Raw genomic sequence first — 12867 nt, forward strand, 5'->3', positions numbered from 1 at the left:
CCCCCCCTTACAAGGGACTCTGCTAAACATCATGAGTAGTAGAGGAAATATGGACAGAGAAACAATGTCCTCCTCTGAAAATAGTCTAGGAAATCTGTCCATTTGCCACATCCCATGGAAGCCAGTTGTGCTAGAAGCTTCCCACCTGACCCTTGTCTTTGTAGATGAGAGTAGGACTACATCTTATTTAAGTTTGCTCCCTAGCACCTAGCCTAGGGCCTGGCACATGGCGGAGCACATAACAGAGGCTCAGTAAATGGTCAGAGTATGAATGGTTTTGTTGAAAAACATGAGAACTGGAAGTGCTGGGTAGATGTGGGCCCCTGCTCATTTACATCTTCCAGAGAATTTGGAATCCGGTGGACAGGGTGGGTGATGCACTGACATCCAACCCACCCTTGCTTCTCAAAACTCTCCCGGTGTAGGGCCTGGATTCCAACCTCCACTTGATACCACTGTTTCTACTTATTTGGATCCTGTCAGTCAAACAGTGTGGGTATCAGCCAGCCAGTAGTGGGCTGAGAGACAGGAGGGAACTACATTCTAGCACTGCTCTGCCACCAACCTTCTGTGTGCCTGGGCCTCATTTGCAAAATGAGCCTGTAACTCAAATGATCTCTACAGTCTCTTCCAACCCTGACATTCTGTGCTATTTCTATGAAACACCCCAGACTTGGAAGGACTCTGTCTCTCACCATTGTTTCTTCCACCCGGTCTTCAGAGTTATACGTGCACTAGACCAATTAGCTGGGTAATTGTTCCCGAGTACAAGCTTATTCCTAATTAGACAGTGTCTGGGTTCACACTACAGCAATTAACCCCCAAATGGAATAATAACTCTAGAATGAGCACAGCGTAATTGTTTTGAAGCCCACCCCTCCCCCTTACTGATTCCCCTTGGGCTACAGCAGAAGAGGAACTGTTTGCTGTGGGCTGGCCACTTTCTCCTTGACCTCTGCATGGTCCTTGCCATGTAGTACTCCATTTATGTTCATGACTGGCTTCTAGCTGCCTGGGTGTTCCTGTGGCTTGCTGGCAGGCCACTCCCTGACCTATGACATTGCAGCTCCTGTGGATTCAGTGAGAATCTCCCCTCTGCACCTACTAGCCTCCCATAGGTCACTCAGGGCCAAAACTCATGAATAAAAATGCCACCCAGAAACATGTAGAATATCAGATTAGGAAATGATGAGATTTATTTCCAGTCTTCACAAGATAACAGCACGTGGGTGGCACAAACATAACTGCTTTGGCCTTTTTTGCAGAACTTATGAATACACACGTAAGAGAGGAAGTGCTGCTAATATAACCCACAGTTACTCAACCACATGCTTCTCAAACAAACTGCACTTGCTACAGCACAAACAGAGCAAGCAGTGAGAATTTTCTGTTACTAAATTTGTTAAAGTGATTTGTAGGTATTTAAACTTGAGTATGTTTTTACAGTTTGAGGTAATTGGCCTACTTTAAATAACTGGCAACACACATACACTGTACTTTTTTCCCCCCTTCCTTTCGCCCTGCTAAATGTTTCCTGGCATGCTGACAGCTCCAGGCACACTCTGCATCAGGGTAGCATACGATGGGCCAGGGGTAGCATGGCCAGAGATTTGTCCCTTGCAGTAGGAAATGTGGTCCAGCAGCAGGAAAGGGGACCCAAGTCTGTTTGTGTGACTTGGCACCCAGTTCAGGGATGGGTGAAAGGTTTGTCAGCCAGCAAAGGAAGGCGTGGAGAGGAGAGCAGAGTGGCTTACAGTTACAGGTCAGAGGTAGGATCATTACATGGAAACTCCTGCTCAGCCAGTACTTAGCAGCTGTGTGCCTCGTTCTGTTACGTCTCAGTTTCTTTAGGTGTAAAATGGGGATATACTTATCTGACATTCTGTGAAACGATAAAATATATAAAGGATCTCACATAGTCCCTGGCACACAATAAGCTACAATAAATGTTGGCAACTATAAATAGTCATATTCAAGGCTGTTATTTTTACTATGTTCAGTTCTATTTGAAAAATGTACTCCTTAAAACAATTGACTTCTGCACACACACACAAAATCATGATAAACACACAAGTCTACAACAGTCTACTTAATGGTGCCCCCTAGAGTTGGATAATACACATGTGTAAAATCCACCTACCTAGAAGCAGCAACCTTGAATACTTTTAGTAATGTTTGGCCTTATGGTTTTATTATGTTATCCTGAACCATCTTCTGCAGAAATGTTTAGCAGGAATTGCTGCCTGCTATAGACTGAATTATTTCCCTTCCAAGTTCCTATGATAAAGCCCTAACCCTCAGTGTGATGGTGTTTGGAGATGGGGCCTTTGGGCGGTAATTGGGGTTAGATGAGGCCATGAGGTTGGGGCCCTCATGATGGGATGACTGCCCTTGAGAGACACCATGTTCTCCACCACATGAAAACACAGCAAGAAGATAGCTGTCTGTAAACTAGAGAGGCCTCACCAGGAACCAAATCAGCCAGCATTTTCACCTTGGACTTCCCAACCTCCAGAACTCCAAGAAAATGAATTTCTGTTGTTTAAGCCACCTAGTCTATTGTATTTGTTATGGCAGTTGGAACCGACTAAGACACTGCCCCTTCTGAGAGCTTACACAGTAATTCTGCTCTAACGTGGCAATAATTCCATTGAGTTAGAATCTTGTGCTTGTTAATGTTCTGTAGTGGACTGTGGACCAGTTAAGGGGCAAGGACTACATATTTTCACTCTGTACGCTTCCATATTTGTCTAATAAGTGACTTTTTCAAAGACATTTGTTTTGCCCCTTCCAACCTAACTAAACGCTACTGGGTCAAGGGTCAAGAGTGCATTGCACAACCAGACTGAGACATCTCTGCTCCTTGAGTTCTCAAGGACAGTGGCTGCTATTTGGTGGCCTTGAAAACACGAGGTCATTGAAATCACCTGTATATCCTACTAGGTGAGGCACAAGAAAGTGAATGAGTGGGAAAGGAAGAATTTGGCATTTAACATAGTCTGCGTGACTCATAAGAGAATTGCTCTGTAGTTGATGTGAGTGTCGGAGTAATTCCCAGTTTTCTATTATAAACGAGAATTCTCTGTGGGCAAGTGGAGCAATATGAATACTATTTGGGGCCAATATTGTGGTCTGAAAAAATATATTCAGGAGAAAATATTATGTTGATACATTTGAGTTTCTGTCATCTATAGAGTCCCAATTAGTAATAAGTTAGAATAAGATTTTACAGCGGCACCTGGGTGGCTCAGTCGGTTAAGCATCTGAGTCTTGATTGTGGCTCAGGTCATGATCTCACTATTGGTAAGATCGAGCCCTGAAATAGGCTCTGCACTGATAGTGTGGAGCCTACTTGGGATTCTCTCCCTCCCTCTCTCTCTTCCCCTCCCCAGGTCTCGTGTGTGCTCTTTCTCTCTTCTCTCTCTCAAAATAAAAATAAACAATAAGATTTTACGTTGCAGTATTTTCCAAGTATTTCACATGCATCATTTCAATAAACCTCAGAATTAGATAGGCAAGTATAGGTGTGGGAGACACCAATTATATTGTCTGCCCAGTACACCTTGCCTTTTTGGGGGAACATTTCTTTGAGTTTTATAGAACCATTACTTGCACAAAATCTTAAGGTTTTAGGGTGGTTTCTAATCTTAGAACCCTATCCCCCTGACCACAGAAGGGCACATGACCAAGATTGACCAATCAGAGCTCTTCTCCAGTATTATTCCCCTGGGAACTAAGGAAACAGAACAACTTTCTAACTGGTGGTAGAGTTGGAATAAATTAAATAGATAGGAGTTGCCTGTGACTGTAGGTCTCATCTCATAGGGAACTCTACTTGGAGGGAATGAAGCCAACATATTGAGGGAAGCAAAAGCATGTAGGTCTCTTTTAGTTGTGACAGAAACTCAACTTGAAACAGCTTAGAAAAATAAGGCAATTGATTTTATTGAAGTTTAACATACAGTGTTATATTTGGCTTTACAACAGAATGATTCAGCAATTCTATACTTAGTGCTCAGCAAGATAAGTGTAGTTGCCCTCTGCCACCAAACAATGATATTACAATATCATTAACTATATTCCCTATGCTTTACTTTTCATCTTCATGACTTATTTTATAACTAGAAGTTTGTATCTCTTAATGTCCTTTATCTATTTCACTTATCCCCCACGTACATCCCCTCTGACAAGGGTTTTTTGGGATTTTTTTTGTCACAGTTTCCTTGTTTGTTCAATTGTTTTGTCTTAGATCTGCATATGCATGAAATCATATGGTATTTGTCTTTCTCTGACTTATTTCACTTATGTTGTAGCAAATGGCAAGATCTCATCCTTTTTTATGGGTAATATTCCATTGTATATAATAATTCCACTTATTTTAATTCTAGTATAGTTAACATAATGTTATATTAATTTAAGGTGTACCATATACTGATTCAACAATTCCATACATCACCCAGTGTTCATCACTAAGTCTAAAGTTCTCTCTTGTCTAGCAAGAGAGAGGAAGCAGGATTAAAGGCAAGAGATGGCTGATGTCTGGGTCCTTGCCACATTTTTATTAGGATCAGAAGGTTTACAAACATGGTGATGGATGTGCACAAAGCGACAATGAATCTGGGAACATTAATTCATGGACGTGAGGGAAAGAGGGTCTTGAAGATATTTGGAGTTAGGGGTTTGGGTTAATACAAAATAAAATCCTAGAGCTGGGCAGCCAGGTGGGAGGTTGTTTACAGCAGACATGAGGCACCACCTCTATTTATCTTAGCTAGCCTAGGGGATGAGACATAGGACAGGTGACCTCAGGGTTAACAAGGCACCTTCTTTTTGTTAATCATCTCTGGTTTGGGCTGCTTCACCTGCAGTGGTGGTCTATAGCCCTATTTATGTGTTTACCTAAGTTGGTACTTCCTTCCGGTGAAAGCAGCTTTCTGCTATAGTACTAAATTGGGGGCCGCTTCCACCCTGAATACCTAATCTTGTTTATTTCATATATTCTATACTGGGGCTTCTGCCCTGCCTTCTCTGTATTTATTTACCTAATCTTGTTTACCCAAACTTGGGTGTGAGCATCCTACGGCTTTGTACTTCTTTATGCTTTGTTAACCCATTGGTGTAAACCCAGGAAATTTCTAAGTTTATTCCCCACACATCACAACAAGTGCAGTCTTTAATCCCCATCATCTGTTTCACCCATCCCCTCCCCATCTACCTCCCTTCTGGTAACCATCAGTTCTATATAGTTGAGTCTGTTTCTTGGTTTGTCTCTCTTTCTCTCTCTCTTTTGCCTTTGCTGCTTTGTTCTGCTTCTTAAATTGCACATATGAGTGAAATCATATGGTATTTGTTTTTCTCTGACTCATTTATTTCACTTAGCATAATATTCTCTAGCTCCATCTATGTCATTGCAAATAACAAGATTTCATTCCTTTTTATGGCTGAAAATTATTCCATTGAGTATATATTCCTCATCTTTATCCATTCATCTAGTGATGGACACTCGGGCTGCTTCCATAAGTTGGCTAATGTAAATAATGCTGCTATAAAATGTAGGGGTGCATGTATCCCTCTGAATTAGTGTTTTGCATTTTTCGGGTAAATACCCAGTAGTGCGATTATTGGGTTGTAAAGGTGGTTTTAACTTTTGAGGAAACTCTATACTCTCTTCCACAGTGGCTGTAGCAGTAGCAGTTTGCATTCCCACCAGCAGTCCACGAGGGTTCCTTTTGCTCCACATCCTCATCAACATCTGTTGTTTCTTATGTTTTTCATTTTAGCCATACTGACAGGTGTGAGGTCATATTTCATTGTAGTTGTGATTTGCGTTTCCCTGATGATGAGTTATGTTGAGCATCTTTTCATGTGTCTGTTAGCCATCTGGATGGCTTCTTTGGAGAAATGTCTGTTCATATCTTCTACCCATTTTTTAATTGGATTGTTTTTTGGGTGTTGAATCATATAAGTTCTTTATATATTTGGGATACTAATCCTTTATCAGATATGCAGATATGTCATTTGCATATATCTTCTTTCATTCCATTTGGTAGGTTGCCTTTTAGTTTTGTTGATTATTTCCTTCCCTGTGAAGAAACTTTCTATTTTGATGTAGTCCCACTAGTGTATTTTTGCTTTTATTTCCCTTGCCTCAGGAGACACATCTAGAAAACTGTTGCTATGGCTGATGTCAGAGACATTATTGACTGTACTCACCATATTTTTATGGTTTTAGGTCTCCTATTTAGACCTTTAATCCACTTTGACTTTATTTTTTGGATGGGGTCAGAAAGGGGTCCAGTTTGATTCTTTTGCACGTAGCTGACAAGTTTTCCCAACGCTATTTGTTGAAGAGACTTTTTCCCATTGTATATTCTTTGCTGCTTTATCAACCTTATAATCGTACTTTTATTTCTGGGTTTTCTGTTCTGTTCTGATCTATATGTATGTTTTGTACCATACTGTTTTGATTCCTACAGCTTTTGGTATAACTTGAAGTCTGGAATTGAGATACTGATAGCTTTGTTTTCTTTTTCAAAATTGCTCTGGTTATTTGGGTCCTCTGTGGTTCCAGATAAATTTTAGGACTTTTGTTCTAGTTCTTTGATATTTTTGTTATAGTTCTGTTGGTATTTTGATAGGGATGGCATTAAAAGTGTAGATTTATTTGGGTAGTATAGAAATTTTAACAGTATTTGTTCTTCCAATCTGTGAGCATGGAATGTCTTTCCATTTCTTTGTGTTGCCTTTAGTTTCTTTCATCAATGTTTACTGTTTTCAGAGTATAGGTCTTTCATCTCTTTGGTTCATTTATTCCTGGATTTCTTATTGTTTTTGGTGCACTTGTAAATGAGATTTTTTTCCTAATTTTTCTGCCTCATTAGTGTACAGAAATGCAAGAGATTTCTGTACATTGATTTTATATCCTGGAACTTTACTAAATTCAATTATCAGTTTTAGTAGTATTCTGGTGAAGTCTTTAGGGTTTTCTAAATAAAGTATCATGTCATCTGCAAATAGTATAAGTTTTACTTCTTTGTTTTCTGACTGCTGTGGCTAGGACTTCCAATACTGTGTTGAATAAAAGTGGTGAGAGTCATCATCATGGTCTTGTTTCTGACCTTTGGGGAAAAGCTCTCAGTTTTTCACCATTGAGTATGATGTTAGCTGTGAGTTTTTCATATATAGCCTTTATTATGTTGAGGTATGTTCCCTCTAAACCTATGTTAGATTTTTTATTATGAGTGGATGTTGTATTGTGTCAAATGCTTTTTCTGCATCTATTGAGGTGATTATTTATCTTTTGTTGATGTGATGTATCATGCCGATTGATTGACAAATATTGAACCACACTTGTATTCCTGGAATAAATACTTTGGTTATGGTGAATGATTTTTTTAATGTATTGTTAAATTTGGTTTGGTAATATATTGTTGAGGATTTTTGCATATATGTTTATCAGAGATATTGGCCTGTAGTTTTCTTTTTATGTAGTGTCTTTGTCAGGTTTTGGTATTAGGATAATGCTGGTCTTATAGAATGGATTTGAAAGTTTTCCTCCTCTTCTATTTTCTGCAATAATTGGAGAAAAATAGACATTAACTTGTGTTTAAATGTTTGGTAGAATTCACCTGTGAAGCCATCTGGCCCTGGGCTTTTGTTTGTTGGGAGATTTGTGGAGTTTTTTTTTTTTTATTACTAATTGCATTTTATTGCTAGTAATTGGTATGTTCAAATTTTCTCTTTCTTCCTGATTCAGTTCCTGAGGTTATATGTTTCTAGGAATTTATACATTTCTGCTAGGTTGTATGATTTGTTGGCATATAATTTTCATAATATTCTGTTATAATCCTTTGTATTTCTGTGGGGGCCATTATTATTTCTCTTCCTTAATTTTTGATTTTATTTTTTTTCAGTCCTTTCTTTTTTTCTTCACGAATTTGGCTAAAAGCTTATCAATTTTGTGCATCCTTTCAAAGAACCAGCTCCTGGTTTTATTTATCTTTTGTATTAAGTTTTTTAGTTTTTATATCATTTGTTTATGCTCTAATCTTTAATGTATCCCTCTTTCTACTGGCTTTGGGGTTTGTTCTTTTTGTAGCTCCTTTAGGTTTAAGATTAGGTTGTTGAATTGAGATTTTTCTTGTTTCTTGAGGCTAGGCCTGTATTACTGTAAACTTTCCTCTTATAACTGCTTTTACTATAGCCCAAAGATTTTGGACTGCTGTGTTTTCATTTTCATTTGTTTCCATGTATTTTTTCTGTGGTTTTGGTCATGATTTCTTCTCTCTCATTCATGATTTTATTTACTTGGGTCCTTTCTGTTTTCTTTTTGATAAGTCTGTCTAGGGGCTTATCTATTTATTAATTTTTTCAAAGCACCAGCTCTTGGTTTCATTGATCTTTTCTACTGTTTTTTTTTTTTTGTCTCTTTCTGTATCATTTATTTCTGCTCTAATTTTTATTATTTCCCTTCTGCTGACCTTAGACTTCATTTGTTCTTTATTTGAGATTTTTTTGGTTCTTAAAGTAGGCCTGTATTGCCGTAGGCTTTCCTCTTATGACTGCTTTTGTTGCATCCCAAAGGTTTTGGACTGTCATGTTTTCTTTTTCATATTTCTTCTTTAATTTCCTGGTTGACCCATTCATTCTTTAGTAGGATGTTCTTTAACCTGCATGAATTTGTGGTCTTTCTCAATTTTTTCTTGTGGTTGAGTTCAAGTTTCATAGTGTTATGGCTGGAAAATATGCATGGTGTGATCTCAATATTTTTGTACTTGTTGAGGATTGATTTGTGACCTAGTAGGTGATCTATTCTGAAGAATGTCCCATATGCATTTGAAAAGAATGTGTATTCTGCTTTAGGATGAAATGTTATGATTATATCTGTTAAGTCTGTCTGATCAGTGTGTCAAAGCCATTGTTTCCTTGCTGATTTTCTGTTTTGATGATTTGTCCATTGATGTAAGTGGGGTGTTAAAATCCCCTACTGTTATTGTATTGTTATCAATGAGTTTATGTTTGTTATACTTTTACATATTTAGGTTCCTCAAAGTTGGGGGCATAAATATTTACAATGGTTAGATCTTGTTGGATAGCCCCCTTTATTGTGATATAGTGCCCTTCTTCATGTCTTGTTACCATTTATGTTTTAAAATCAAGTTTGTCTGATTATAAGTATCGCTACTCTGGCTTTCTTTTGATGTCCATTTGCATGGTAAATGTTTCTCCATCCTCTCACTTTCAATCTGCAGGTGTCTTTAGGTCTAAAATGAGTCTTGTAAGGAGCATATAGATGGATCTCTTTTTTTTACCTGACACTCTGTGTCTTTTGATTGGAGCATTTAGTTCATTTACATTGAGAGTAATTACTGATAGATATGAATTTAGTGCCTTTATATTACTTGTTTTGTCATTGTTTCTGGAGATTTTATCCGTTCCTTTCTAGTCTTTGTCACTTTTGGTCTTTCTTTCCTACTTGAAGAGTCCCCTTTAATATTTCTTGCATGGCTGATTTAGTGGTCACAAATTTCTTTAGTTTTTGTTTGGGAAACTATCTCCCCTTCTATTCTGAATGATAGCCTTGCTGGTTAGAATATTCTTGGCTGTAGATCTTTCCCATTCAGCACGTTGAATATATTATGCCACTCCCCTCTGGCCTTCCAAGTATCTGTGGAAAGATCTGTTGCTAACCTTGTAAATTAGGGTCTTCTTTTGTCTTGCTGTTTTTTAGGGTTGTTTTCTTTATATTTTAGAATTTAACTACAACGTGTCTTGATGTTGGCCTGCTTTTGATTATGATGGGAGTTCTCTCTGCCTCCTGGATTTGGAAGTCCATTTTCTTTTTTTTTTTTTTTTTTAACGTTTATTATTGAAAGTCAGAATCAGGGGCGCCTGGGTGGCTCAGTCGGTTGAGCGTCCGACTTCAGCTCAGGTCACGATCTCGTGGTCCGTGAGTTCGAGCCCCGCGTCGGGCTCTGGGCTGATGGCTCAGAGCCTGGAGCCTGCTTCCGATTCTGTGTCTCCCTCTCTCTCTGCCCCTCCCCCGTTCATGCTCTGTCTCTGTCTCAAAAATAAATAAACGTTAAAAAAAAAAAAAAAGAAAAAAAGTCAGAATCAGATCATGAGCAGGGGAGGGGCAGAAGCAGGCTCCAGGCTCTGAGCTGTCAGCACAGAGCCCGACGCGGGGCTCAAACTCACAAACCACAAGATCATGACCTGCGCTGAAGTTGGACTCCTGAGTGAGCCACCTAGGCGCCCCTGGAAGTCCATTTTTTCCCCCAGATTAGGGATGTTTTAAGCTATACTTTCTTCCAATAAACCTTGTGAGCCCTTTTCTCCTTCTTCTGGGACTCCTATGATATGAATGTATTATGTTTCATTGAGTCACTGAGTCCACTAGGTCTATTTTTGTGATCCAAGATTTTTCTTTCCCTCTTTTGATCAGCTTCATAATTTTTCATAATTCTATCTTCTTTATCACTTATTCTTTCCTCTACTTCTCCCATCCTTGTGGTCATTACATCCAGTCAGATTTGAATCTCAGTTATTGCATTTTTCATTTCAGCCTGACTAGTTTTTAGCTCTTTTATCTCTGTGGTAAGTATATCCCTAATGTCTTCCATGCTTTTCTCAAGCCCAGCTAGTATTCTTATGATTGTTGCTTTACATTCTGGATCAGGCATATTGCTTTTATCTGTTTCGATTAGATCCCTGGCCATGACCTTTTCTTGTTCTTGCTTTTGGGATGAATTCCTCTGTCTTGGCATTTTGTCTAGGCCTGTTTTCTTCTGTGTGTCAGGAAAGCCTGTTATATTTCATGCTCCTGAAACTATATGACCTCTTCTTCATAAAGCCATTAATGTCCCAGGCCTGACACTTAAGGAAATATCTCTGGTGTGTGCTGCTGTGTTATGGGTGCTCTGTCCCTCAGGTCAGTCCTCTGCAGAGTTTCTCCTTGCCTGCAGTAGAGAGTGTTTGGACCTTGGGCAGAGTGTGGAGAGTGTTAACTAGGTGTGTTCTTGTCTGCTTGTTAAAAGAGACCTGATGTTATTTCCACTAGAGCTGAAGCTTTGCAGAACTCTATGGTCAATACATATGGTAATACATATGGTGCATGTGGGGGTTTGTGCTGGTCTTCTGGGGGATGGGCCTGTTGCACTGGGTCTCATGCACCTTGCCCAAGAAAAGCAGTACAAGCAGAGCACAGGGTGTTGCGGGGAGCTTGGTGTGGACAGATTAGGCAGCCAGGGTTGGGGCTGTACTGTTTACTGAAGTTAGTTTACGCTGAGGGGCAGGGAAGGGAAATGGCACCAGCCAGCTCCTTTTTCCCTGGAGAGGGGAACCTGCTTACAGCTGTCAGGGAAACCCTCCCAGAAGAACGAATAATTTTTCCTAGTGCATCCTAGGTGTTTTTCAGATCACTGTTTTCAAACTGTCTGTGTCTGGGATGCTTGCCTTCCTGGAGCAGTGCAGTATCCTTTTGGCTCTATCCAGCCATGTTGGCTGATTTTTAAAACTCTAAACTTCAGGGACTTGATGTGGGGGGGACCTGTCCTGGTCTTCTGGGAAAGGGTCTCACTGTGCTAGGATTGATGCAAGTTTGACCAGAAGGACAGTTGCACCAGAGCACAGGAGCGTGAGTTTTGGAGCAAGCACACTAAAGGGCCAGTGTCCAGGTTAGCCACCCTCAGCAGGTGTCTCTGCACCATGCTGGGAACCTGGGAAAGGAAATGGTGCCCATTGGCTCCATTGTCCCTGGAGAGGCAATGCCACCTCTCTCAGATGCACTCCAAGAAGGGGGAACTGTCCCCCCAGTGCATCTCAGGTGACCCTCAGATCATGACATCTGCCCCCGGGTTACTTGCTGCCTTCTCTCTAGGAGCACTGCAGTGCTCTTAGGGCTCTATACCAGCCATGCTAGGGACCTCTACAACTCTAATCTTTGGGCCCTGCTAGTTATAAGATCTCATGAAAATAAATGCCTCTTGTTTCCTAGTCAATGACTATGGAGAAATGTTTTCCTTGTGCAATGCCCTGTATGCTCCTCTCCCTCTCAACACCACCTGAGCTCCTTCCCCTCCACAGCACCCATGATCTGTTTCTCCCCCAAGCCATATCTCCACACCTCTTGCCACCCACAATGTGGTTTCTTCTCTCCCTCTTCTTGTGCAGTTTGTTCTGTCAGCCCTCAGATCGATTTCTAGGGTATTCAGAATGACTTGATATTTATCTAGCTGTATTCAAAGGTAAGCCCAGGGTCCTCCTACTACTCCAACATTTTAGGTCTTCCTCTTATCTCCATGTATTTTTTAAAAATTTCTCTTTGATATCTTGGTTGACTCATTCATTGTTTAGTAGCAAGTTGTATTATTACACGTTCTCCATGTATTTGTGTTCTTTCTAGGTTTGTTCTTATAATTGATTTCCAGTTTCATACCATTGTGGTTGAGAAGGATGCAAAATATAAAGTCTTCCTGAGTAAGACTTGTTTTGTGGCCTAATGTGTGACCTGTCCTGAAGAATATTGCATGTGTACTTGAAAAAAATGTATATTCTGCCTTTTGTGGATGGAATATTCTGTATATATCTGTTAGGTCCATCTGATCTAATGTGTCATTCGATACATTTCCTTATTGATTTTCTGTATGGATGATCAATCCAGTGATGCAAGTGGGGTGATAAAGTACCCTACTATTATTGTGTTACTTTCAATTCTTCCCTTTATATCTATTAATTAATATTTGTTATATGTATTTAGATGCTTCCATGTTGGGTGCATAGATATTTATAATTGGTATATCCTTTTGTTGGATTGTTCCCTTTTTTCTTATGTAATACCCTTCTTTTTCTCTTGGTATAGTCTTTGTT

At 39.7% G+C, this 12867-nt stretch overlaps 1 long non-coding RNA gene across 1 annotated transcript in view; it reads right to left on the bottom strand.

Annotated features, from left to right (window-relative positions):
- Positions 1-12867, bottom strand: part of LOC132673799 (uncharacterized) — a 40520-nt gene that overhangs the window by 2281 nt on the left and 25372 nt on the right. The gene's annotated exons all lie outside the window — the stretch shown is intronic.

Source organism: Panthera onca, chromosome C1, assembly GCF_046562875.1.
Source record: "Panthera onca isolate mPanOnc1 chromosome C1, mPanOnc1 haplotype 2, whole genome shotgun sequence".
Taxonomy (NCBI): domain Eukaryota; kingdom Metazoa; phylum Chordata; class Mammalia; order Carnivora; family Felidae; genus Panthera; species Panthera onca.